General features: G+C 37.5%; 1 protein-coding gene across 1 annotated transcript in view; it reads right to left on the bottom strand.

Annotated features, from left to right (window-relative positions):
- The window catches only part of HPSE2 (heparanase 2 (inactive)), a 740,263-nt gene that overhangs the window by 709,647 nt on the left and 3,910 nt on the right, over window positions 1-26,706 (bottom strand). The window lies entirely within an intron of this gene.

Below are 26,706 nucleotides of genomic sequence, written 5' to 3'. Positions count from 1 at the left end.
ACTGTCTGTTACAAATGTCTACATTATATGTCTATAATGTATATAACAAATGTCCGTGTTATAACTCCAGTTTCAACACTCTTTTCAATTCTAATGTTAATGTTATTGTTCAGTTGCATCCAATTCTTCATGAATCAATTTGGGAATTTTCTTGGCAGAAATACTAAGGTGGTTTTCCTTTTCCATCTCTAGTTCATTTTCTAAAGGAGAAAACTGAAGCAAAAAGGGTAAATTGGTTTACCCAGGGTCACATGGCTAGAGAATATTTATATGAGGCCAAATTAAAACTCAGGAAGGTAAGTCTTCTGATTTCAAATTTAGTGTTTTATTCACTGTGTCCCCTAGCTATCTTTCTAATGTCAATAAATGATCTTTATATATCGTTTAAAGGTTTTACAAAGTTCTTTAAATACATTACCTCAAACAACTCTGGGAATTAAGTATTTACTTACCTGTCTAATAAGACATCCCCACTTTACAGAGCTTCCACATCTATAAAGGCTTCAGAAAAGTCACAGATTTGGAGGTCATCTAAACCAATCTTATTTAACAGATAAGAAAAATCATCACTGAAATTATATGCAGTAGATCACAAAATTAATAAAGAGGAGAGTTAGGATTTGAATCCCACTACTCAGCTAGGTAGTGAAGTAGATAGAGTGTAGGTTCTAGAGAGAGGAAGAACTGAGTTCAAATCCAGCCTCAGATAGTCACTAGCTGTGTGACCTAGGGCTAGTCACTCAACCCATTCGCCTTTTAAAAAAAACAAACCTCCTGTATCACTCTCCTGTCATGGCAAAGAGGCTTTTATAGCTCACTGAAACTATGAGCTATGCCATACAGGATTACCCAATATAGATCATAAAGGAGAGTTCTGACCCTGGAGAAGGAAATGGTGAACCACTCCAGTATCTTTGCCAAGAAAACCCCATGGGGGGGGGGGGAATAAAATAGTACATGAGATCATGAAGAGTTGGACATGACTGAACAACAACTCTTGCCCCAAATCTCAGGCTCACATCAGATCTGATCTGAAGAAGTCACGCTCACAAAGAGACACCAAGAATAGAACTAAACTGGTTTGATTCCCTCCCCACTTTCCTGACCCCATTTCACCTTGATAGTTTGCTTCATTGCAAGTGAAATGAGCAATGGAATTTAGATCTATCCATTTTTGGCTATCTGTTCCTTCTACAAAACCATATAGGTGAACTGGTTTCTCTTTTAAAGGATACCATGGGTTAGATGTCTTGAGACAGCAGTCCTGAATGAAACTGACCACAGAAATAGTTAAAATTTTAAAAATTTCATGAAAAATTCAAGTACTGCTAGTACCCTGTGACTCCTTTCCTGAAAGGGTCTCTAGATCATAGAAGAGATTTCATGGATCATCCAAGTCTAACACTATCTGAAAGACTTTCTGTGGCATCCCAGACAAGTTGCATCCTCTCTGCCAAGTAGAACATACACACACACACACACACACACACACACACACACACCCTCTGCACTGATGCATCTAAAGATCTTTTAAATGCATACTTTTTAAAGGCTATTCTTATATCCTTTCAAATCCTTCAGAGGAAGTATTAAGCTCAGTAATTTGTTTTATAGAGAGCTTTTAAAAACTTTTTACATAAGCATGTGCTATTCGAGATGCACTCACGCAAAGCATGAATCAGAGTCCTCTGAGCCAATTTTATATACCAGAGAGATGCCAATTTTTATAAAGGTGAACATGTTTGCCTAGTCATTATTGCATTTCATGTAATTAGTATTTCCCGTGGCAGACAATTTGTTTGGAATAGAAGCTGATCCTGACTCCAACACCAACCTTCTAGCTAGTGTGACCCAAAAGACCTTGAAGTGTGATATGACTGGGTGGCATATTTAAGAAGATGGTGATGAATGAGGGTATTGATCAATCTTTTAAATGATCAATCTTTTATGTTTAGGGACAGGTCTAAAACTTGATTAAAACTGGAGGTTCTGAAAGCTCTGGTTCATTTTGCTGGGACTAGACTAACTATGTGGAAATATCTATAGACATTAAGGATTTGTGAACTTGAATGGGAAAAACATTCCACTTTTATTTTCATTAACTTCCAGTTGAAATTTGGCATTTCCTTCAATTATATATCTAGATAGATAGATAGATAGATAGATAGATAGATAGATAGATAGATAGATAGATAGATAGATATAGTAGGCAACAAAACATATTCTGAAAAACTGTCCTTAGGTTTCACCAAATTGCCTAAGGATGTCCGTGTCATAGAAAAAGATTAAGGATCCCACCTTGACAGATGTTCTCTCCAAGAGTCCTGACAGGAACTCCATTTGTATGATACCATTGACATTTAAGATAGATTTTGCCAAGATTTACATTGTATTTCCTTTTTATGCTGTTTTATAATACTTCAATCCTCCTTCCACTGACACACCACAGCTCTCCTCTAACTTAAAAAAAGCAATCTTCTAGGGGTACCTTGACTGAAAAATTTATACCTCACAGTCAATATGTAAGGAGTCTATCCAAACTTGGTCAAGCTGGTCCTTGGCTACCAAGCATAGAGGCCCATTTCCTGGCCCATGTTCGAATTAGTGGAATCATCAAGACCTTGAATTCTGTCTTTAAGAGCCTCTACTTCACAATAAGGTATCCGAGTAACACTTTGGAGGAAGTTGTACTAAAAGAAAATGTTCAAATTAAACCCTAAAAATGATGGACTTTATGTTAGTATTTGGATTGCCTAGGACAGAATTGTTTATGGCTCAGTGACTGGGATCATTTCTAGCATAAGCCCAATAATAAAAACAACAACAATGACAATAACCCTAACTAACATTTCTAGAGCACCTACTATGTACCAAACACAAAAAAGCAAGAACCATCATGGTTTGGTGGACCAGACCAATCCTGAGGTTAGAAAGACCTGGCTTCAAGTCCTATTTCTGATATAACAATCAGCACCTAACAGCACATCTAGGCCTGGCACATCTAGTAGCCCATGTTTTATGAATGTTTATTGGCAAATTTATTTATATGAGATTTAGAAAATGAGTGAATCACTACTTCTCAATGCCCAAAGGTAATTCTCTAAGGCTACTAGTTGTAGTTGAGCTGTCAGTCATCATTAGTGTAGGATATTTCGATACCAGAAGTTTCTCATACCAAGGAATCAGAGGTTCAGATCCACCACTCTGCCCTCTTCCCCCCCTCAAAAAAAAAGGAAAACCAAAAACCAAAGCATTTAAGTGTTTACAGTGTGTAGGAGCCTATCCTAGATGATCCAAGGATAGGCACAGCAAAGACTCCATTCTCAAGGAAATTGTAATTTAATAGAGGAGGAAAGCCCCTACCCACAAAAACATATATTATATAAGGGAGAATTTGACAAGTACAAGGAGTTCAGATGTATCCACCTCTTCATGATCCCATGTGGAGTTTTCTTGGCAAAGATACTGGAGTGGTTTGCCATTTCCTTCTTCAGCTCATTTTATATATGAGGAAACTAAGGCAAATAGGGTGAAGTGATGTGCCCAGTTCACTCAACTGGTAAGTGTCTGAGTTCAGATTTGAATTCAGGAAGATGAGTCTTCCTGACTTCAGGTAACACCTAGCTGCTGCAAGTACAAGGAAAAGTTGAGATAAATTCTACAAAAGAGGTGGTTTTCAATGATGAGAGGAGGTAAAAATTAAAGGAATACTTCAGGGAGGGGTAAAAATTGGCATAAGGTTTTTAAAGGAGAACACCAGGAACCAGCAAGAGTCAATACATGGAGACAAGGAAAGACAGGATTAAAAATGTGGCTGGAAGGTGAAGTAGGGAAGGGGGCTACTTTGTGATAAGACTAGAAAATAGATTAGAGATAGATTGAACAAAGCCTGAAGTATATAGATATACCTATTTCAGGAGGCAATCTGGAGCCAGGGAAGCTTTTTGAGAGAGGACTAATATGATTTAACTAATTTGTTAAGAAGATTAGTTGGGGAGTGATGTGAAGGAGAGAGAATAAGGTACAACAAGAAGCTACTATAAGTTGAGTATGAAAAGCTGAGGGTCTGAATTGGGAAAATTGCTATAGAAATAGAAGAGAAAGAAAAGGACAGGTGTGCGGGATTGGTCAAGGCAGATTCCTCAAAAATAGGCAACAAATAGAGAGGTTTGGGAGAAGGAAAAATAAAAAAATAAATAAAAATGGTGTCACTCCCTTGCTCAAGAAGTTTCTATGGCTTCCTTTAGGAAAAAAAACAAATCTAATTCCTCTTTGAAATTTAGAATCCTTTAGTCTGGTTCTGATTTCTCTTTCTAGGCATTTAGTCAGACAGAGCTAGCCATAACTGGCATTCTATCTCTAGCCTGGATGCCTTTGCCAAGGTCATCCCGAAGAACATCTCTTAGAATAGCTCCCCTCCTCACATTGCCTCTCTTAGAATCTCAGCTTAAATGCTATACCTTTCCCTGAAGCACTCAATGAAAAAATAAAAACCTTTGTATTTATTCGTTTTTTCCTGTTTGCTCAATGTCCAATGTCTTGCCTGTTACACAGTAGGTGACTGATAAATGCTGTTGAATGATGACCATAAAAAAAAAGAATGAAGTTCAAACTCATCAGGGAGTTTGCAGATATCTTTCTCTCTCATCTTGGGAAAACCAGGTCAACATCTGTCCATCTCCAGGGGGAAGAAAAATCAGTGAAATTTGGTAGGCCAAGGGTAAAAGAAACCCAGAGGATAGCATAAATGGGATATTGGGGTAAAAGGCAGGCTTCATTTAGGACAGGAAATGCCTGAGTTTGTGAATGGGGAAGAGGCCAGTCCTGAAGGAAAGAGCCTGAAGATTCATGGGAAAGAGAACAGTAGACGAAACAAGGTCAAAGAAGAAATAGGAGAGTATGTAATAGAGGGTAAAATTAGATTAAAGATAAGTGTTTAATCATTATCAGTGATACCAATTGTCTGAGGGTGTCCTCAATAGAATAGAATGATTATTCTTTGTATAAATCTTTCTATTCTTTTTATAGGAAGAATGAAACTTTCTTTAGGTGAAGAATGCTTGTTTTTTTGTTTACTTGGTGGGAATTTCAGTGACAAAGAGCACTGGGTCTGGAATCAGGAGGACCTGCATTCAAATCTGACCTCAGCCACTTACTAGCTGGATGGCCTTGGACAAGTCACTTAACTGTCTTTTCCTCAGTTCTCTCATTTCTAAAATGAGCTGGAGAAGGAAATGGCAAATCACTCCAACAAAACCCTAAATGGGGACACAAAGTGCTGGACACAACTGAACATTATATCTCCACTATACCACAAAGCTTATTTGGTATTTGTTGAATTGGATCGAATTGAAAGATGAGCTGAAGAAATGTACACTTGACATAAATGAATATTTGCCCTCCCTTGAGTCACTTAGGTTCTGTACTAAATGTACATACCACAGTACATAAGAGTCTGAAAAGACTTGAATTTGAAGCCCATCTTCCACAGTTACTAGTAGCTTGACCATAGATCACTTAAATCCTCAAAACCTGAGTTTCCTCAGCTATCAACTCATAATATGAATAGCATTTACCTGTGATTTCATTAAGGAGAGAGACCATAGGGTGAGTGTGGGAGATACCTTCATTTAAAAGTAAAGTAAATTTACAACCTGTCTGTATTAATCATAAGAAGAGTCAGCTGGTTCATGAGACTGTTCAGAGCCTTGCTCATAATCCACAGCTAGGATGAGTTAGAGGTAAGACTTGAACCCAGCTCTTTCTAATTTCACTACCAGTTCTCTAGGCATTACATGACACTGCCTTTCAAACATTAAATGTCAGTTTAACTTTATTATTCATGTTTTACTGTAACCAAAAAATAAAAAATTCATTATAGAAGCTTATTACCATGGGTCTAGAAAAGACCTCAGAAGCCTTCTAATTCCCCCCTCATTTTTTAGTTGAGGAAATGGAGACCCAGAGAGATTAAAGTGATTTCCCAAAGGTTATCCAAGTGGCAAGCATCAAAAAGTATTATAAGAAGACTCCAGTGGAAGTTAAAAATGGTACACAGCAGATGAGGGTCATAGTAAGGGATGCACCCCCAAAAAATGATGCTGAACTCCTATAGGTTCTTAACTTTGGGTCCATGAACTCAGTTTTTTTTAATATTATAAATATATTTCTCTATACTTGGCATCCCTGGTAATCTTTATATTTTGTTTAATGCATGTAAAAACCTTATTGAGAAAAAAGCTAAGAATCCCCCTCTAGGTAAGGATTCCCCTATAAAGCCCCATTGATAAGAGAAAAGGAAAGGAAAGAAAATACTATTAAAGACTGCATTAAGTCCAGGGTCTGACTTTCCAGACACCCACAGGGCAGCGAGAGGAGTGGTCTGCCCCTCACCTGAGAGGGCCAAACCCCATCATGAGATTTACCATTGGGGGAGGGGTGCCACTTCTGCGGTTCTCTAATACAGGAAATCCTCTTACCACACCTTCCCGATTTGCACCGATCCCTGATTCACACCACATGGTTCTCCCTCTCCTTGCCCCCTTCCCTTCCCCAAGGTTTGCAATGGTTCTGTTCCACATTTAGGTGATGAAAACTTAAAACCCACAGTTATAACTTCTAGAAGAAATCTCATTTTGAAAGGTTGCTACATTTCAACTTTATTGCCATGAGGAAAACAGCAGAAACAAAAGACCTCAGTCATCCGTGAACACAAACCCCTCCCCACCTCACCCCCCAAGTGAAGACATTTAATAAGTGTAAGTTTTCTGCAGCTAGTTGTTGAAATATTGACCTCTGGGCTTCAGTGCCATTCACTCACATCTACAAATGTTTTCTATAAACCAACAACATTTATTTTTCTAATGGTTTTAGGTTCCCTGGTTAGTTTCACCTATGTATTTTCACTGGCCTGGCCAATATTTCCTCTGGAATCTCTCTCGATTTTATTTAAGATCCATCTTCCAAAAGATTCATAATGGTGTCACAGGCATGCAAGATAAGGCCATGATTCCATTTCTCTAAGAAGCAGGGCAAAAAGATGAGAATGTCAATGTGTACAGAGCATTTATCTGTGGACAGCTAGAATCCCAGACATCTACCTACAGGAAGAATAAGACATTTTTATGGTTTGGAAAGCTACATGGTCTATTAGAAACCTTACATCATCAGAAAATTTAAACTATTTCTAGCATCATCATAATTTTTCATTGTAATTAACTGTAAGCACTGATAATTTCAGACATGTCTAATTTAATCTTACTAGTTTTCAGTGTCCTTAAATCCAAAATAGAAGTTACTATGATTAATATTATGGTTACATAACATGGCAAGAATAGATAAGTAGCACAGTGTCTAAAATGCTAAGCCTGCAGTCAGGAAGACCTGAGTTCAAATCCAAACTCAGACATTTCCCGGAACCTCAGCATCCTCATCTATAAAATGAGCTGAAGAAGAAGTGGCAGGGGTGGCTAGGTGGCATAATGGATAGAGCACTGGTACTGGAGTCAGGAGTACCTGAGCTCAAATCTGGCCTCAGACACTTAATAATTACCTAGCTGTGTGGCCTTGGGCAAGCCACTTCACCCCATTTGCCTTGCAAAAAAAAACCTAAAAAAAAGAAGAAATGGCAAATCATTCCAGTGTATTTTGCCAAGAAAACTCCAAACCAAATAGAGTCACTAAGAGTTCAACACAACTAAAACAATTGAATGATAACAACAACATGGCAAGGAGATATGTGCTGGGATTTATAGTCAAGAAGACCTGGGTTTCATGGGGAGGGGGAGAGGAAAGGGAGGGAGGTAAAAAATAATAAGGAACTCAAAAGCTTACAAAACAATGTATGCTGAAAACTGTCTTTGCATGCAACTGAAAAAATAAAATTAAAATAACATTGTTTTAAACAGACTTGTTTGATGATCCCAAACAATTCATCTGACCCATCTAAGACTCAATTTCCTCATCGATGGAAGGAGACATGAGTGTTGTAAGGATTAAATAAGAAATTATTTTGTATATTGGAGAAATGCAAATTAAAGCATCTCTGAGATACCACCTCACACCTCTCAGACTGTCCAATATGACCAGAAAGGACAATGATCAATGTTGGAAGGGATGTGGGAAATCTGGGACACTAATACATTGTTGGTGGAGCTGTGAACTCATACAACCTTTCTGGAGAGCAATTTGGAATTGTGCCCAAAGGGCAACAAAAATGTGCATACCCTTTGATCCGGCAATACCAGTACTGGGTCTGTACCCTGAAGAGATTATGAAAAAGGGTAAAAATATCACTTGAACAAAAATATTCATAGCAGCCCTGTTTGTGGTAGCAAAGAATTGAAAATTAAGTGGATGTCCTTCATTTGGGGAATGGCTTAACCAACTATGGTATATGTATGTCATGGAACACTATTGTTCTATTAGAAACCAGGAGGGATGGGAATTCAGGGAAGCCTGGAGGGATTTGTATGAACTGATGCTGAGAGAGATGAGCAGAACCAGAAAAACACTGTACACCTTAACAGCACCATGGGGGTGATGATCAACCTTGATGGACTTGCTCATTCCATAAGTGCAACAATCAGGGAGAAGTCTGAGCTATCTGCAATGAAGAATAGCATCTGTATCCAGAGAAAGAATTGTAGAGTTTGAACAAAGACCAAAGACTATTGCCTTAAATTTAGGGGAAAAAAACATTATCTTATCATGCTATTTCTTATATTTCTTATACTTTACTTTTCTTAAGGATATGATTTCTCTCTCATCACATTCAAATGAGATCAACATAAACCTTCTATGCAATGCAATGGAAACAATGGAAACACTAACAGAATGCCCTTCTGTGGGGGGGGGGGAGCAAGAATGAGGAAAAATTGTAAAACTCAAAAATCAATAAAAATCTTTCTAAAAAATAAATTATTTTGTAAATCTCCAAGCACTTTATATATATGTAAGACTAATATCTATCAGGATACAACAAATAAAACTGAAATAAAACAAAAGTGACACAAAAGTAGTTATGTGTTGACTACCTGAGTCTAGAAGCTTTTTGAGTTCCAGTTCTGACACATCTAGCAGTATGACCTTGGTCAAGTCCTCTCAGTGTCCCAAGATAGCTCTCTTGGGCTCCAATTACAAAGCAGACACAATCTGCATTGGTGAAATCACAGTTCTGGCTCTGCCCCATCTCACCACTTACCTCCCCCCCAAAAAAAGGGCCATCCAACTACACAATGAAGTACAAGTTAAATTGAAATAGGTGAAGAACTAAGATCTGGAGGGAATTGGGAAAGTTTCATAGAGAAGGCAGCACCCGAGTTGAGACTTGAAGGATGAAAAGAATAGTAATTATAATCACCATGAAATAAACACAAATCCAAAATGTACAAAACAAAACTTGAATGCATAGGGATACAGCTTTGTTGGAGTTCATTTTTTAAAAGTTGATTCAGCAAACTTATTTTTGCCAAAAGGATTAAGATGGATAAGAAAAGTATTTTAACTGGAATTCTTCTTCACTGTCAAAGGGTCCCCTAAGCACTCAGACACCTCCTGCTCTTCAAAAGCTTTCCTGAGCCCCTTCCCACCTCCAATCCACTTCCTATCTCCCCTAGTAAAGAATCCAGGTTCTATGATTGGATTCTATGATCAATCCTTCCTCTCGTGCTTCTGCCAACCAGACTATAACTGCCTTCTGTTTCCTATGAACTTGGCTATATAAAATGCCTGTTAATCTCTGATAAACTCCCTTAGTGAACAAACATTTATCAAGGGCTCCTTCTATGCAATGCAATGTTCTTTGTGTTAGGAGACATACAATGCCAGAAATAAAGGAGTTGGCCAACAAGTCTTCATACTAATGGTTGAATGGGGTTTAACAAGCCCTTTCCAGGAGTTATTGTTAAAAGCCTATTGAAAACTATCATTGCATGTAGTTGGAAAAATAAATGAATAATTTTTTTTAAAAAAAGGAACCTCATGGAGACTAACAGTCATAGAGAAAAAATTCTTCCTGAACAATGATTGTGTCTGGCACTAGAGCAGGCAGGAGGCTGGGGGTAACATAGGATCACAGATCTGAATTGTTGTAAAGTAACTTAGAGGTCATACAATCCAACCACCTCATTTTACAGCTGAGGAAACTGAGGTCTGGGGAGGTGAAAGGTCACCCAGTTAGTATCAAAGCTGGAATCCAAACCCAGCTCTCTTCCCACAATACCATGCATATGTTGTGTAAGTTTTTTTATCGGCACCTGTCGAATCATACCATGAAGACACTTATTGACTCAACCCTTGATCTAAGGCTGGCTTTAGATTGGCCCTGTCACAACAGAAAGATTCCATACCTGAGTAAATAGCTTCAAAAAGGGTCTTCCTTGGAGCTGGGTAGGTTAAATTGGTTCAGAGGTTCTTAATCTTTTGTGTATATACTGCATACATGGGGCAGTCTAAAAAGGCCTCAAGACCCTTTCACAGAATCAAGTTTTCACATTCATAAAATAGGATACGTAGGATTACAAAAGAAACTGATTATAGTAAAAATGTTGTTTGTTCAGTGGTGTCCAGCTCTGTCAGAAACCCATTTGGGGTTTTCTTGGCAAAGATACTCGAGTGGCTTGTCATTATTTTCTCCAGTTCATTTTACAGAAAAGTAAACTAAGGCAAAGAGGGTTAAATGACTTGCCCAGGGTCACACAGCTAATAAGATTTAAACTTGGAAAAATGAATCTTCCTTACTCCAGACTTGGTGCTCTATTTATTGCTCCATCTAACTACCTCTGAAAAAGATTATAGATGTTATCTAACGAAATATCCTCTAATTTTATGTTCTCAAACAGGTTGGGTGACCTTCCCTACATCACATGGGTAGTAAGGTGCCAGATTCAAATTTATAGCTTTTTGCAAAATGTCAACTCTTCCCATCCCAGGCTCCATTATGATGATGTTTTGTTCTCAAAGACCATGACATCAGGGAGGTGATGCTATCACAAGCACATGAACTGGATTTGAGTGAGTGAGTGCTGTGCTAAGTCATCAGGCTCACTTTCTCTTCCAGAGCCATCTGGGTCCAGTGGCCAAATAGGAATCAACTAAAGATGGCCCTGGATGTGAGGCAATCAAGGTCAAGTGACTTGCCCAAGATCACACAGCTAGTGAATATCAAATGTCTGAGGCTGGATTAGCACTCCCATCTTCCTTACTCCAAGGTCAGTGTTCTATTCACTGCGCCATCTAACTTGGAGTATGTGCATTACATCTTTCGTATCAAACCCAACTAGATTGGACCATGGAGCCGATTCTACTAAAGGAATATTCCTAGTGATGACGCGTGAGAGAACTTGGCTCAATATGCTCAGTTTTCACATGATACTTCCTTCTCCTTTGACCTCTGTAAATGATGCTTCATATTTCAGAATGCCTGTGGTCATGATAATCAAATATACTTGTACGATATGTCTTCTAGTTAGCAGATCCTAGGTTGGCAGACCCAGTTGATGGGCCTGATTCAATTCAATTTCATATGCATTCATTAAGCATGCTACAATCTGACACCCAGGTGCTGAGGATACAAAATCAAGGCCCTGCCTTCCAAGAGTTTACACTCTACTATGGACCTCATTTAGAAATGCTCTGCAAAATTGCAAGTACCTTAAAAATATGTATTCATTGAGACAAAACTTGTGGCTGGTCCCTTGTAACCATCCAATTGTAACCCACCATTTGGAGTGCAACCATCAAATAGCTATTGTCTATTGGGGATCAATTGATTTTAGAGATGTAAAGAGCTTCAGGCTAGGAGCCAGCAGTGCTAATAGAACACCCTGATTATAGGCGGCAGCAGCAGCATCTCACTTTCAAATAGCACTTTAAGGTTTGGAAAATATTTTATACACAGTATCTCACCCCGAATGGAAGATATTTCATCAGTATAGAGAATACTGGTGATCAAGCTGAACAATACCTGTTCCCCAAAGGCTAAATGACTTGCCTAGGGTCACACAGTCAGTATATATAAGGGAAAACATGAGAAATCTGGGGTGGGGTAATTTGTGCTATCCACATCCAGAAAAAGAATTGGACAAGTCTGAATGCAGATCAAAGCATATTATTTTCTCTTTTTTAATATTTTTCCCTACTGATCTGTCTCTTCTTTTTTTTCTTTTTCGTAAATGTATTTTTGTCTGTTTCTTCTTTTACAATATGGCTAATAGGGAAATAAGTTTTACGTGATTGCATGTATATAATCTATATCGAATTGTTTACCTTCTTAGGAAAGGAGAGGTGAAGGGGAGAAGGAGAAAATTCAGAACTCAAAAAAAATGTTTTATTAATGTTAAAAATTGTCTTTACACATAATTACAAAAATAAAACACAATTAAAATCTTTAAAAGAAAATCAGTTGTTTTTACATGGAAGTTATCAGGGAAGATTTTATATAAGCGCTGATGAAGTTGTGGGGTTTATTCAGTTTTATTATTTATTATCTAAGACTGCTGTAAAAAAATCTGAATGTGTGAGAAAAAGAAAATGAAATTCTACATCTGAAATGATGTAAACTTGAAGCTACCTAAAGGCAAAGCAGGTGCTTAAAGATTCTTTTAATTATTTCCTACTACTTTCCAATAAACACATTCTACTTTCCTAACAATCCCACAAGGATGCTCTGCTCATTGTGCCTCCTTCTCCCGGAATTCACTTTTCTCTTGCTTTTCAAGCCCCAAGTTAAAGGAACCAGTATGGTAAGGTAGAGAGGGCACTGTTTCTGAAATCAGAGAGGTTCAAAATTTATCTCTATCATCTATTGTCTGGATAACCTTGGGCAAGTCACTTAACCCCCCTGATCCTCAATCCTGTAAAATCCTAGATGGCTTTCTGATCCCTTCCAATTATAGATCTATGGTGGGTAACTTTCCTCCATGACTCCCCTGGTCATTGACTTTCCTGTCCTTCAGAGTTCTAGTCCCTCATGCCCTACACCACCGAAATCATCCCTTCTGTTGCTACTGTTCCATCTAGGTTGGTCTCACCAACTAGAATGAGAAAAATACACTATATATCTTCTGTGCACCAGCATATCCACTGAATCCATAGTATGAGCCCAAGAGATTCCTGGTATTGGTTGTCATTGTAGTAGAAAGTAGAGGCAGAACTTTGAGTCATTGAATAAAATATTAGCCTTGGATGGGACCCTAATAGAGAGAACAGAAATTCTTAAAACTTTTCCATGCCATAGACTCCTTTGATAAATTCTATGAATTGCTTCTCAGAATAATGTTTTGAAATAATTAAAGGAAATGCCAAAGATGTTATTTTTTTCCCTTATCCAGGTTTTCGGATGGCTTAAAATCCATCCACAGATCCCTTAGAAAACCACAAACCCTAGGTTAAGAACCCCTGATACAGATTTAGAGCTAGAAGATCCTCAGATCATTCAATCCAACCCCCACATTTTATAGAATAAGGAAACAGGTCTAGATGAGAAAAGTGACTAGGCCAAGGTCTCATTGGGAGGTAAACATTACATGCTGGTTTTGAACCCAGGTCTTCTGACTCCACAAATGGTTTATTTCATCTAGCCTAATCCCTTTCTTTTACTGATAGGAAAAACTGAGGTCTGAGCAGGAGAAATACCTTGTCCCAGATCACAGTCCTCCCTTCTAGGATGAAGACAGAAGTCTTCTGGTTTCAAAGGTGCTACACCTCAACAATTCCTTGTTCCTTTCTCTTTCATGCCAGCTCCAAGGCTTTGCTCTAAATCTGGAACATTCTCCCCTCCAAGCTTGCCAAGCTCCCTCCCTTCCATTCTTCATGGAGTCCTCGCCTTTCCAGACCAGCTGGAATCAAAGCAGTGGGTCTCCCTCCTTTCCATCTTTGCTAAACATGCAACTTACATTTTTCACTCTTCATTTTCTACCACACAAAAAGCAAAACATATGCATTAAGGTTTGTAAATAACATAAATACTTTGTTTGAGTTGACGTGCGTATTTGCTCCATGCGGCACCGTGATGTGTGAGTCTGTATGGGTTTTTACATGTTTGTCATTGTCAATGAGTGTTTGGATTGCGAATTCCTGGAGGCATGGATGGTGTCTGTTTCCTTCCAATCAATCCACAGGAATGAGACTGAATTTATGTGCCCAGCAATGTGCTGGGGTAAACTGAAGGAGTCCAGAGAATGAGAAAAGATATGAAGCCTAGTATAGCTCGTCTGTAGACTGGACCCTAGGAAGAGACCCGCTATCTGTTGTAAACATCTTCCAAAGAATAATTCAAGATCCATCTCCTGAAGGCAATTATTCATAGGGATCATAGGTCAAAGGTGACTTCAGAGAGCATCTGGCCCAAAACTCTCATTTTACAGAGGAGCAAAATAAAAGCCCAGGGAGATTAAGTCACTTGCTCATTTGCTCTAATAATGGATGAAGGCAGGATTTGAAAACAGATCTTCCTACTCCAGTGTCACTGCTTAATTTCCAAATAATTGCAAGGAAATACACTTCTCCTTTGAAATCATTATGATTATTAATGCATTTACCTAGCAATTTAAGATCTGTAAGGCACTTAGCAAATATTTTCTCATTTAAGCCTCACAGCACTGGAAGTTAGGTGCTATTATCTTCATTTTACAATTGAAGAAACTGAGGCAGGCAAAAGTTAAGTGACTCATCCAAAGTCGTTTCAGCTAAATGTCTGAGATCAAATTTAAACTCAGGTCTTCCTGACTAAGGCTCTATCTACTGTGTCATTTGATGCTTTTTTTAGTTACTTTGTCTATACTTTGTATTTATTGCACAAGCAGTGTCTTCCCTAAATAGACTATAATCTCCTCAAAGGTCAGAAACTGCTTCATTTAGCCTTTGTAACCAACATACCTAGAATAATGCCTTGAAGACTGGAGGCACTTAATAAATGCTTGCTGAATTTCATTTACTTAAGTAGGCAAAGGGAAGCAGATAGTTCTCCAGATGGACAACAATAAAGAACCCAAGCATAATTAAGCTGAATGAGTCAAATTGTGTCTCCGAGAGACTGATCGGTCATATGGAGAAAACCTGTCCTAATTAGGCAAGAAGTAGGTTGAATAGGTAAGATTAGATCAGATTATTTGTTGTTCTACTGTGTCTGACTCCTCGTGACTCTTTTTGGACTTTTCTTAGCAAAAATACTGCAATGGTTTGTCATTTTCTTCTCTAAATCATTTTACAGTTGAGGAACTGGGGCAGAATAAAGTGACTTGCCTAGGGTCACACAGCTAGGTCTGAGGTCAAATTTGAACTCAGGAAGATGTGTTTTCCTAATTCAAGACCCAGTACTCTATCGACTTTGCCAGCCAGTGCCCCATATTACCAAAGTGTAAGTGTTCACACTGAAGACTTAACAATCAGCTCCAGAGGAGGGTTGAGCTGTGACTCTTCAGCTAGCTTTTGAGAAATGGGGAAATGTTGATGTGGCAAAGCTTAGGAAGTGGGTAAGAATAGCTGGACTTAATTTGACTTAAAAGAAATCTGGAAAAGGAGAAAATATATGGTGCCTAGGGAAGAAAAGGGGTATTGAAAGGGAGCAAGAAACAGGGTGGGGAGGGACACTTCCTTACATAGTGTAAAATGCAAATAATCCTTGCTACCAGATTCAGCTCTGAGAAAGCATTGGATTACTTGAGTTTTTCAGAAACTATTTCATTTACATACCACATGTGGTCACAGACTCTCACTCATCTTTAACTCCTAAAGCATTATGTCTATTATAACTGTTCCCCTGGTCAAAAATTATTAAAGCTTCTGCTGATCAGAGTTAGGCTTTTATGTTTATACAGAACATCCCAAAGGTCTTAGTGAATTTTTAAGCATAAAACTTCACTAAGACTTTTGGGACACACTGTATTTAAAAGGAAATTAATTTTAAATTTCTATCTTGAATACTTAGGACTTACTGTGTCACCTTGACCAAATCACTTCCTTTCCTCTAGGACTGAGTTTCTTCATCTGTAACATAAGGGGACTGGTCTAGAAAAGGGTTCTTAACCTGGAGATGGGGTGGGGAGTGGAAAAGGGATCGTTGTCAAGAAGATGGAATTCAAAAGGTTTATGAATTTGGATTTTAAAAAAATTACAATGCCAAGCTGAACATTTAACAAGGAACTAATGAAGATTCTTCAGCAGGAAAATGGCTCTGTGGAGCTTCTGCTAAAAAGAGAATTTTAACAACAAAGTGTTGTGTGGCTGGTCTACCACTTCAAGGATTCTGTAAGAATGAAATGCATGTCATATCTTTTTTCTTTGTTTTAAACAAGGCAATCGGGGTTATGTGACTTGCCTAGGGACACACAGCTAGTGTCATGAAATCTGAAACTGGATTTGAACTTAGGTCTTGGACTCCAGGGCTGGAACTCTACCCACTTATACCACCCAGCTGCCCCAAAGTCTTATTTCTAAACTGTCAAGAAAAAAAGGACATTTGTTTGAGCAAATATCCAATGACTGGGAAAAATTATACTTTTATCACTAACATCTAACTGAAATGTAATCATTTCCTTTGCTTATGAATGTAGACAGGAAACCCTAGTATTATTAGTGGTGACTTTGTCACCAGCAGAAATCACAGATATTTTCATATAATGATAAAAAATAGTTACTATTTGCATAGCATTTTAATAATAGCTAAAATCTGTATAGCATTTTAAAGTCTGCAATGTGCTTTCCAAATATTATCTCATTTTGATCCTCATTACAACTCTGGGAAGGTAGATGTTATAATTACTATCCCCATTTTATATATGGGGAAATTGATGCTGAGAGAACTTCATATAGCGAATAAATATCTGAGAGAGTTTAAACTTGAGTCTTCCTGACAGAGCTCTATATCCATTGCTCTATCGACTGCCTCACATCACATTACAGTTGTTACAGATGCCTCAAAATATCATTCATGCTCACCACTAATTCAAAATTACTATAGCTATCACACTTAATAACATACTAGCATTTCTCATATTTGGTTTTTTATATATCTTGAGAGCAATATTTCAATAAAATTGGTTTTTCTTATAATCCTATATATTTTATTTTATGCATTTCAAAACAATCCTTTAAAAACAGTTCAGAGGAGCAGTCCATGGCAAAAAAGGTACGGAACTCCAGGTCTAAATGATCTCTAGGCCAGCTCCAAATCCCAAAATCATATGATCCTAAATTACCTTGCTAGTTCGATTCCTTGGCCTAAAGGATACCAGGAAATTAATATTTGCCTCCATTAATTTAAGACATTTCTTTACATCCTATTCATAAGGATATGCTAAGTGTTCAAATATGTACAAAAAGGCTTGTTCCATTGGTGGAATCATAGATTGAAAGACTTTGGAGGTTCCTTTGAAACAAAATGTGTACATCTTTTGTAAGTTTTCTTACCAATAAACCAAAATTTGGTATAATAGTCAATCAGCAAACATTTACTAAATTTTATTTGAGCTTTACTACACTTTACTTGAGCTTACACTGTGCTAGGGGCCAGAACCTCAAAGACAAAAACTGAAGTATACCTTGCCCCACAAGAGCCTTCAATGACTAAGCCAAAGGCTTGATTCAAATCAGGACTACAGATAAGTTATTTGACTGGACACAACTGAAACATTAAGTCCTTCTGATTGTATAGGCTTAAGAGGAAGGAGACTAGGCTTACTTGATGAGTCACCGTGAATTAAAAAAAAGTTGAATTAAAAAAATAGACCTTATAATGACACAATAATAATATTAATTATAGCTAGCATGCATACAGTGTTTTAAAGTTGACAAATCACTTTACATATCTTATTTCATTTGATTCTTATAACAATGATGGAAAGTAGGTGCTATTGTCCCCATTCTGTAGATGAGGAAACTAAGGCTTTATTAAGGATTATAGGGAATTGCATCAATAATGGAAATCACAGCCAAATATCCCTAGAGCACATCTAATCCAAAAATTCTTAAACTTTTTTTGTGTATCGTGACCCCTTCTGGCAGTCAGTCTGGTAACGTCAAGGTATGCTGTTTTCAGAATATTTTTAAATGCATTAAACAAAATATATGTCAACAAAATATATGTCAACAAAAGTAATCAATTATATTAAAATGTATTCATCAATAATTATATAAAAATAATTTCTTAAAATATATAATTATATCTAAAATTACATAATTGTATAAAAGAATTATATATAAATATGTTTAAATTATATTATATGTAAAATAATTATATATAAATGTATAACAAAAACAATTATATAAAATGCATTTTTATAAAATAATTTTTAAAATGTATATGAACTATACCATATAATTACAAATAAAATTATATAAATATGGACAAAATTATATTACTAAAATTATGTATATATAAAATAGTTATATAAAAATGCATTTATCAACATAGTTAAAACAAAGTACACAGATCCAGGGTTAAGACTCCCTGACCTAATTCATAATGTTCATTTTAAAGATGAGGGGGGGTCAAGACTCCAGAGGTGAGGTGATCTGTCCAACATCACACAGAACCAGAGCTGGGGTGGTCATCATTCCTATAATCCCAGCTACTGGGGAGGCTGAGGCTGGCAGATCTCTGGAGTTTGTGAGTTCTGAGTGATGGTAGACTAAAAGATCAGAGGTCTACACTAAGTCTGGAATCAATATGGTAAGCTTGGGGCCCACCAGGTTGCCTAAAAGGGGATAAATTGACCCAGGTCTGAAACTGCAAAGATCAAAGGTCCTATGCCAACTCAGAATGAAGACTGGACCCATGAGTAGCCCCTGCTCTTGGAGCCTGGGTGAGATAGGGATGTTCAGTTTTTACATAATAAATCATTCAAGTTCTAAGTAATAGGAATGAGAGTCAGATCCAGAGGCTATGGAGCTGTGTGTGAATAACAATGAGCTGGCATAGTGACTCTATCCTATGATCTTGGGTCTAGGTGCAAACGTGGCTTCACTTGGCCACATTGAGTTTTAAGGGTGCATCCATGTTCTATTGATGTATAGAGTACTAGAACTTCAAATCAGGAAGAGCTAAATTCAAAACCCATCTTAGGCATTTAGTGATTGTATGAACCAGGACAAGCCACTGAAACTCTCTCAGCCTCCCGGCCTAAAATGAGATAACATATGTAAAGTAGTCAAATAAATGCTAGCAATGATTACTGCTTTTTTATTATACTGTCTGCATTTCAATACCTTCCACAACCTGATACCACTAGAAATCTATTAACCCTCCAGTCTTCTGGTCTACCCCTTACCATCCCTAAAACATGCCTCATTTGGTCCTCCTGACATTGGCTGATGCTATTCCTTTGGCTCTGGAAAAACTCCCAGTTAACTCCCACCCATCCCAATCCTAATATTCTCCACTTCTTAACTCAGTTTCCCTTTTTCTTTTTTCATAGAGCCTCCCCCGGTAGCTCTTGCCAATGCTAAGCTCTTCCGTCCCTCAAGTTAACATCTGTTCTACATATCTTAGGTATGTGATTTATAGTCATTTTAGCACTTTATTACATTGTCTTAGTATTGTTTTCTAATAGTTTCATGTATATCAGTCTTGTCTTTCCATGATTGCGAACCCTTTGAGGGGTCTGACGAGGCAATCTCTTTTAGACAGCAATGGGATATAACTGGATTGAGGAGTCGGTAAGACCCAGATTCAAATCCTATACTTACTGGTTTTGTGAATATATGGCAATTCACCAAACCACTCTTTTATTCAATGAGTCACACTGAGTCCACAAGCTTTTTTTTAACCAGAGAAACATATATTTTATTTTTAAATATGTTTAGTTAATATTTTATTTCCCCCCCTAAGCATCTATAAGCATTTATTAAGAACTAGCTATGTGCCAGTCACTGCACCTGAAATGGAACCTCATCATATGAGAATTTGTTTTGTTTCACCGTACATGTTCATATAGGAATCAGATAGATGGCTCGGTGGATGAGCAGGGCCTGAATCAGGAAAACCTGAGTTCAAATCTGGCCTCAGACCTTGAGCAAGTCACTTAACCTCTGTTTGTCTTAATCCACTGGAGAAGGAAATAGCAAGACATTCCAGTATCCTTGCCAAGAAAATTCACAGAAAGTAAGGTACATGGGGTCAACAAGAGTCGGACACAACTGAACAATAACATGTTTGTACAGAGCAACACAGGTTTCATTTTTCTTGTTCTCTTGTTTGGGGAGTAATGGAGAATCTGAAGAAGAGAATTTAGATATGAAAAAAAAATTATCAAAAAAAAGTCTCAGTTTCCTCATCTGCAAAATCAAGATAGTATATCATTAACTTCAAAAGTTTATTATGCCACTCAAAAGAAACAAGGTATGAAAATGCTTTGCAAGCCTGAAAGAGCTACATAATGTGTCAGCTATTGTTACTTTCTTGTATCTCTCCCCGGGATCCTAAGCAGAACAGGATACACGTTGGGCGCACAAAAATTACTTGTTGAATTACATTTAATTTCAAGGAATGTTTATATGAAATGAAGTTTTTACTGAAAGATACAAGAGTTCAGGTTTACAAATAGATAAATATTTACTTGGGTATTCGGAACACATTTGTGTTATGTAATGTTTGGCACTCATGGAATCTGGAGGAGAAAAATAACCACCTCACAATTCCCCAGGAAAGCCGGCCTGTGGAGTGGGATTTCTTTGTGAAAGAGGGGATGCTTGGTGAAAAGAGAAGGAAGGAACTGTTTTGTTTTACTGTGCATTTGTTAAAAAGGCCTTGCTTGAATTTTTTTCTTCCAATGTCTGGGAAGTAAAGGGGGAAGAAAGTAAATTCTGGCTAATAAAAAGAAAGAAAAGGGGGGGAGGGCATCTGAAACTTAGTTACTAGATCCAAAATAAAGACAAACTGCATAAGATTCTGCAGATAGAAGCAAAGCAGGACATGGGAACAAGTAGGAAAATAACTGAAGAATCACAAAATCCACACTAGGTCAATAGAAGCTACATCTTGGCTCTCAAAGGAGGAGGGGGTCATGTTACCTTAGATTTTCAAGGATATTGATGACATCATCAAAAACAAATATCCAAAAAGTCTATCAAGGAATGATGGACAAGGCCTCCCACATGTCCTACTCTAGAGGCTATCTAGGATTCTGGATCCTAAAAGTCTACAATAGTGGGCTGCAAATTCTGCCAGAATTTACCCAGCTAAAAAAGGCTTCAAATTGTTTTCTGGCAGTGGTGAGAACTAATCACCAGCAGACTGGTCAATGAATGATGAATCCTTTGGACATGGCAACTCATGAGATAAAGACAAAACACAAAATTTCTATCTTCTACTTTAGCAGCTACAGTGGCAGAGAATCAAAAATCAAAATATGCTGGTACTCCAAACAAAAGATCCTGTGATTTTAGGGCCCTTATGGAATCAGAATGATAGTTCAGGAAGAGTACTGAAGTTGGAACCAAAGATATTTGAATTTGAATTATGCCACTTCCTAGCTGTGGATGCCCTTGGGCAAGTCACTTCACTAATCCCACTGGGCTTTAGTTCCCTCTGTAAAAAAAAAAGGTAGTTGGATACTAGGTGACTTGTCTAGAAATGGCCTACTCTAATCTCTAGGTCTATGATTCTATGATCCCATGTGAACAAAAATAGGGCGTGATCAGGGAACAGTAAGACTATCTGGAATTGAGGAATCATAATGAGATCTAGTCAGGGGAAATGAAATAAGATTGGAAAAATAAATTCTGGGCGAAAATGTGAAAAGTCTTAAAGGAGAAACCAAGGACCCTGAACTTCCAGTAGAATTTTAGCTCCTTGGTAACAGGATTTGGTTTTTGTTCTTGCATCCCTATAATAGTGCCTTGCATATAGTAGATACTTAATAAATATTTTTTGAAATGGATTTTATTCCATTAGTAGAAAAAACCACTGAAGATATTTGAACAAAGAAATAAAATGAGGAAAGGAGCATTTTAAGAGGATGAATTTGAAGGGGGTTGGTTCAAGATGTATGTATTATGACTGAGAATGAAAAACTGGAGGAGATAAGATACTATTCAGAAAAAAGTAGATGAAATTTTTAAAAAATCAAACATAGCATCCTAAATTTACGAGAAAGCTGAATTTACCAAAAGTGGTTATTTGGGGAAGAAAGAACAGTTCTGAACTACAAATCATATTACATTCATCTTTATACTATTTGCACCATTTTCAAAGCCATTTCCTCATTTGTAAAAGAAATAGACTGGGTTATCTTACCTATTTCCACTTACCCATTTCCACTTACCTATTTCCAAGTACAGTTCACTTTAAAATTCTATTTTTAAATTAGACAGATTCTTCTACAAGAAGGCTTTCCTCCCCGCCCCCCCTTAATACTAGTTCTTTCCCTCCGATTCTCCCACATTTAACCTGTCTCCAGGGCAGTAGATGGTGCAGTGGAGAGAGCAACAGCACTGGTCAGGAAGAACTGATTTAAAATCCAACTTCAGACACTAGCCGTGTGACCTTGGACAAGTCACTTAACCCCAGTTGCCTTGTATCCTGGACCACCTCTAGTCGTCCAGATTCATATTGGTCCATTTGGACCCAGATGACTCTGGAGGAGAAAGTGAGGCTGGTGACTTAACACAGCATCCCCTACCCTCAAATCCAATTTATTTGTTTGTCATGATCTTCTTGGAGAACAAAAGACAGACATCAGCTTTTTGTATATAATTGCTTATGTGCTCTCTCCTCCATCAAACTATGAGATCCTTGAGTTTGTGTTGTTTTTTCCACTTTTCTTTAGGATCCCCAAAACTTAATATAGTGCCTAGAAGGTACTGGATACTTAATAAATGCTTGCTTACTGATTGACAATATGTACAATCCTTGAAAGTATAATTAGGAAACTTTCCAAAAGGAATATTTCCATAAACAGAGTTCTATAGAGTTATCTGTGAGGCAGGTGTCTTCATGGGCTCATAAATTATTTGGAAAACTGAAGCTAGAGGGCATGTAACTTGCCTTTATTAATGAGGCATGTCATAGAAATCAAATAATACTAAGGAATTAAATAGAGACAGAAATATAAATGAAGTCACCAGAAAAAATCCATCTTGGAGGGATTCAGTGGCCTACGTGATGGGTCTCATCTGCATTACAACTAAAGAAACCAGTTTTGTCTTCCTCCTTTTCCTTTTCTAACTTTCTCTAAATTCTTATTCATTGTCCTCAATCAAAGTTACAAGTTCTTTTTTCTTTGTTAAATTCCTTCAAACAAAATAAGCACCACAGAGAGAGAGAGAGAGAGAGAGAGAGAGAGAGAGAGAGAGAGAGAGAGAGAGCTCAATTATAGGGAGGAGAAAAGGCATTTTACTGAAAAATAACAAAATAAAAACCCTTTAAATGTATAGATATAAATATTAGGTATCATCTGGCCTTAACAAAAGTCATACATTATAGATATACTTTCTGACTTCAATTTATCCAATTGGTCTATTTTGCTTAAAGTCGACACAGACGGGATAGTAGGCTCAGAATTAACCTCTCTGGGACTTAATTTTCTCATCCAAAAAAAATGGAGACATAATCTATTCTACACATCTGGAAAAGTTATAGTGAAGATCAAATGAGATATTATATATAAAGCTCTTTGTAGATTTTATAATGCTCTAACTTCAGTTACTGTTCTATACAAATGGACACTAAGTCCACTTATCTGATTATAGGAATAATAATGATAGACTGAAAGTCCCCCCAGGAGATTTTCCCAGTTTGTAAAAGGTTTCTGCTGAAAGCTCATTAACTTGAAATTGGCAACATAGCACGAAACAACAAAAATGATAGATATGAATTAGAAATATGTATGCAGCAAAGGACAGAAATAGGGCAGTCTCTAACTCTGCTGGGACCTCAAATACTGATACAGTTCAGAGCATCTTATTACCAGAGACATAAATCAGAAAGTTTGGCTACGAGCAATAAACTCGATTAGTGTCTGGAAGGACTGACTTTAAAGAAAGTTTTCAAACAATTGAATCCAGGTAGCTTGAATAAAAACCAGCTATGGCAAAGTATTATTTTAAAAGCTAAGACACATAGAACAGACGATAGGGTAGGAATCCAGAAAAAGCTAAGAAGACTAGGTAGCTGGTGGCATCTAGAAAAAAAAGGAGGTCTGAATCTCAAGAAAAATCTGCTGGCAATAACCTTTGGGACAGGAGAATTGTCTCTTTCAGGAGGAGTGGTAAAAATCCCATTCCTAGAGACATTTAATATCAGATTGGACAAAGCAATAGAGGATCCCAGATGGAATGCTCTGCCATACTAAAGCCCTTGAAGAGGTGGGTGGACTGAAGATGACCTCTCAGATCTTTTCCACCTCTGATTTTTTTGATTCTATGAAGTTTTATGGGCCACGGCCTTCTGCCAATTTCCTCTCTCCCCAGGGTGCCCACTTTCTCCTTTTACAAAGGAGGCAAATTGCATCCTTCATTTTAAACAGATCTCATTGTTCTCAGTGAATCAGTAATTCTATCCTGGGTAAAAATTTGACAGAAGAAAGTCAATTCCTAAACTTATACTTGTCTTTTTTTTTTCATTCTTCCTACACCCCACACCCCACCCTGGTATTCCTGGGGCTCTTGCAAGTTTTACCATAAACAATGAGGAAAGCATGTTTAACGGAAAATGAACGTAAAAGGGCTGTTTAATCAACAAAATCACTAATATTCATCCCATCTCTAGTCTACCCGTCACAATGCTGACAATAACAGCATGAAGAAATAGGCTTTAGGCCGTAACTCTCTCTGTCAAACTTCCCTATAGTTGTTATTATAGAGTATCTTTTCCCTTGTACAGTGTTTGATAGAGAAATCTTTCTGCAGAATTCCTCCCTTTTCTCCCACAACTGTAACAGTCAACTTTTTAAAAGACCCAGACAACTAAATGCACTCCCCTACACAACAATCAACCCCCCCCCAAAAAAATGTAATGTGTATGAGAAGGCCTTCAGACAATTTGGAAGCCTTGTTCAACATCAGAGAAACCACATTAGCCAAAAAAAAAAAATCTATAGAAGAAAAAGGAAATGATTTGGATACAGATGACCTGTCTCCAGAAGTGGCTAAACATAATGGTGCATCCAAATGAAAAAGAATAGTCCAATGCTACAAGAAACATGGCCTGTAAAGAGCACAGAGAAGCATAGGATGACATACACAAAATGATGCAAAGTGAATAAGCAGAACCAAGAAAACAATATAAACAATTGCAACAACAACATAAATTGAAAGAATAGCAGCAAAAAAAAGTACTATTGAATGTTTTGAAATTATAATGACTGAACTTGGTCCCCAAAAAGAGATTTGAAAAGATACCTCCCTACCCTCAGTTCTTTTGCAGAAATGGGAATCCACAGTGTGAAACCGAATAGAAATAACTGTCAGCTTTACGGGATACAGTGATCAGTTTTGCTGAACTTGTTTTCTTCCTCTTTTTTTATTCTTTTTTATAAGGAATGGTACTATAAAAAGGGGGAGAGGAAAATATAGATGCTATAAAAACAAAGGACAGCAATAAAAAAAAAAACCTATGCTTTAAAAAAATGAACCCCAGTTCTACAATTTATTTCCTGGGTGATATTGGGCAAGTCAATTCTCTTACATCTGGAAAATAAGATTGATCCCTTCTAGCTCCATATCTATTATCCTCTGATCCCAAGGACATGCCTTCTAGTGTTAACAGCTCCTGAAAAGGTTCCTTCACAAAAGTTATTTAGGCTTCTCAGGCTAAATCTGCAACCTTGGCTTTTCTTTATCTCCCCAAGATATCTAGATATTTCATAGGTGTAATCAAAGAGTGAAACATCTTCCCTGAAATCTCTTTTTCAGTGAACACATTAGAAAACCAAAAGAAAAAAACGGAAAGGAAATAAAAGAAAAGAAGTCCACATACTTCTTTCCCAGAATTTTCCAAATGGAAACATCCTAGAAAGTAGATGTAAGAAAGACAACTTGGAGAGATCTGGAACCCTGACTTTTAAGTTGCTAAAATATATTTTAAAAAACACTTTATTTCCCTTAAAAAAAAAGGCAAGCAAAAAGGTCAACCCTTAAGTTGACATCATTGTGGATCTTCTAAGACCCACCAACCTAAACTGAAGACAAATCAACTCGAGCCCAAGGAACTACGTGAAAGAGTCTGCCCTCTGTCCCGCTGGCTAGTAAGCATGAAAAATTGTGAATTAGGACTAATAGACTACTTTTAATGTAGACCACTTTAAAACACGCCATTTCAGTTCTTCCATCAGCAGAAGAGCAGCTTTTTAAACCCAAGAAACATTATAAGATCAGTCTCCAAACCTGACCAGGCAGGTTGGCCAGAGAAGGGATAATGGAAGGCGGCACAGATAAACCTGAAGGGTACAAAGAAATGATCAAAAGAAAAATTAAGTTCTTTCTTCTACGCTTTCTTCCACACTTGAAGCAGCTCTTTCAGCCCCGCAAGATGCGTGGTTTAACAGAACCTTTCCTGTACGATTTTTGCCCTCCGTAACATGGGGTGACTTATCCAGTGTACTTAAAAGTGTCTCCAGAAGCCACCCCAGGCCAGGAGAAGCCTGAGACCACTCCCTCCCTTGGAGATTCCTCCGAAGTAGAGCCGGGCCACTGCTCAGCTTGGAAAAAGAGATATTGGAAGGGTTCTTTATGACCCCCATAAAAAAATCACGCGACCGTATGCTAAGT

Source organism: Macrotis lagotis, chromosome 4 (genome assembly GCF_037893015.1).
Source record: "Macrotis lagotis isolate mMagLag1 chromosome 4, bilby.v1.9.chrom.fasta, whole genome shotgun sequence".
Lineage (NCBI taxonomy): Eukaryota > Metazoa > Chordata > Mammalia > Peramelemorphia > Peramelidae > Macrotis > Macrotis lagotis.
This window is presented reverse-complemented; position numbering and strand designations above follow the sequence as displayed.